The following is a 3,060-nucleotide window of genomic DNA, read 5'->3' on the forward strand; positions in this document are numbered from 1 at the left end:
GTTATTGCTTTTTCACAGTAAAAGGTTACAGGCGTGTTATTTTATCATGCAACATTATCTTTTTCTATTACATTCTTACCGAGTGTCGCATATCAGTAGCTTAGAAACTTACTGTAAACACTAGATGGTGTGTTTCCATTGTTTTGTTTCTACTTGTACTGAGTTCATGTGGACATCAACCGTTAATGTTTTTGTTTCTCAGAAACGATAATAAAAGCCTTGACTGTTTTACTTTGGAGCGTGTACAGTAATTCGTGTAAATTCAAACTGCATTGATTGTATTTGTTTACAACATGGTTTATTCTAGTGTAAATCAAGTTTCTTTTTACACGTAATCAGCACAAATCACTTAATATACTTTTAGTCTTTCTTTCAGTGAGTAAGCCTAAGCCTGTAGACCTGTTTAGTTTCTCAGAGACAGGTTATTTTTATAACTGATGATACATTAAACGTTTGCACTTACAAATGACACACATTCCTGTTACACATTCATGATGATTTGTTTGCATTGATGATATGGAAGAACAATACACGGTGTCGGGATTATGCTACGGTGGTATGACTGTGATATAGGCTTGTATGCTGTACATTGAAATTGTTAATTAGCGCAAAAGATTTACTAGTACCTATACAACACAGTTGGTATTTGTATAGTGTATAAATTACTCTAAATAATAAAGAATAACATTTTACATTTTGATCAAGCATGTAAAAACATAACAAGTGTTAAAATCGCATGGAAACTCCAAAATGGGTCAGTGACATTCAGTTTTAACTTTTTTCATTTACAATGTAACTTTTTTATATTCAATGCGCTTTTTTATAATTTATTTAAAGTATCAAGGGGTAAAACAACTTAACCCTCCAACTGTTGTTCATCAAAATTTTGATGAACACAACCCAATTATGATTGTTGTTTATCAAAATTTTGATGAACAAACATTCCCTTGCATAATCACTCATTACAGTATATTCCGGCAACGTATCGATTCGATTCATGCACCATTGGATTCGGGAAAAAAAAGCCTAAGGAATACTATAGTTTTATTCCTCATTGTATTGTAGTTGCAATGTACCAAGTTCGTAGTTTGGAACGTAAAAGATGTGACCGCCATGTTGTCGATGCCGTCTGAGTTGTTGATGTGACGAGTCGTGTTTATTAGTAAGTTTTAGTAGGTTTATTTGTGTTTTAGTGTTGTGTTTAGTGTGTGGTGAATTGTTAAATATTGCAGTAGTGCAAATAAATATATTTTAGAATAAATACATTTTTCGAAAATTTTTCGCAAAAGTTTGGAGTAATGACAAAATGAAACTTTTTTCGACTCTTCAAAAAAAAGTTATGGAATTTATTTTACTACTGCTGTATAGTTTACTTCATTCTGAGTAATAAAATATGCAATATAACATGTATTGAAGTAAAACTGTATTAGTAAAACTTGTATTAGCAAACTCTTACATATACACCCTATTTTCACAATTTATGCACACCGCTGCTTTTTGTTATATAGTGTTATTATAGTTTCATAAATTTGTAAAATGCTTATGTGTTTCTGAAACTAGAATAAATTTGACATAAAATGTATATCTCACTTTTATAGTTTTCTTACTATAACTTGGTTTGCTAGGTATGGTCCCCCCCAAATTAAAAAAAAAAAAATGTAAATTTTGAATTTCATGGAAAAAAATTTTTAGTCAACATTTTTTTAAGGCCAAATTTAAATACTAATATTATTATATGTTTAATTCTGAACACAAAAATATATACTTCTATATATATTACTTTTAATTTATAGTTTTAATAAATTTAAAAAAAAAAACCCTTGCACGAGGCTCGAAAACATGCTGCCACTACAGGAAAAAATGACTGCCAGTTGGAGGGTTAATATATGGTACGCTATATATAGAATGTTTAGAGTTCATACAACTTTATGTCATTTAATAAAAAATGAAACTGAAATTGGGAATTGAGAAGCAAAATAATTACAAAATTGCATATACATATTTGGAATTAGCTCACTTTTTAGCTAAAAAAGTACTTTTAGTTCTGCCATCAGTGCACTAACGTTTAATCCTTAAATTATATGATAAACAACATGTTTCAATCATTGTTTCACTACATTTGTATGTACTTCTGTTTAAATTCAAAGAATGCCTCTGAGTAAAGCTATTGCATAATAAGGAGTTTTTGGTGAGTTTTACTCCTTATCGCTGCAGTCACCCTCAAAACTAATCTAACTTTCAGCATATATATTAAGTATATATTCCAAATACCATGTATTGATTCACAATTGCAAGACTGATGATGGTGAATAAATAAACGGGTGATAAAATGGTGTTTGTCAAATTATTTTAATGGATTATGTTGGATGAAATATATTCACCGGGAAAAACATTACCGGTCATAGACCTTTAAATTTTACACCGAACAAAAGCCTATGAGTTGTTTTTAATGTTTATTGGGCTTTGAATTCCTTAAATACTGTGTCTAGTTGCCAATCTATGTGGTTTTCCCAGATATGATTTGGTTTTTAACTTCTGTGCAGTGGATATTGTTATTTGTAAATAAATCAATAAGTTCTTTGTTGAGAAGTTTTTATTATTCAGATTGTATTCTATCATACACTGTTCATTATTATACTCAGAATGAGCGATTCTTGTAGATCAAGTGATATTGGTATTCTTATGGAACCTGATGTGACCGACTGTTGAATCTAAAGTAGAAGTTGTCGTATTTTATTTTTATTTTTTGTTTTGTTTTTTGTGTTAATTTTGAAGTAAATAGTTTTCTCTGTAAACATTATTAACATTTTATTTTCTGAACCCGATAAAACTATGTAATTTTGTGTTCATAACTAAATTTCTTACAATTAGTTATTTTGGATTTTAGAAATATCTTAAATTTAGTCTTCAATAAAAATACTTTTACACAGTATATTTTTGCACATGTCAATAGATATTATGCTATAAAAAAAGAGTTTTTAGTTTTACTTCCAACTTAAGTGGTTAGGTTTATTCTCTGATTCTTCACAAGAAAAATAATGTATATCACTTTATATACAC

This window comes from Homalodisca vitripennis, chromosome 1, assembly GCF_021130785.1.
Source record: "Homalodisca vitripennis isolate AUS2020 chromosome 1, UT_GWSS_2.1, whole genome shotgun sequence".
Taxonomy (NCBI): domain Eukaryota; kingdom Metazoa; phylum Arthropoda; class Insecta; order Hemiptera; family Cicadellidae; genus Homalodisca; species Homalodisca vitripennis.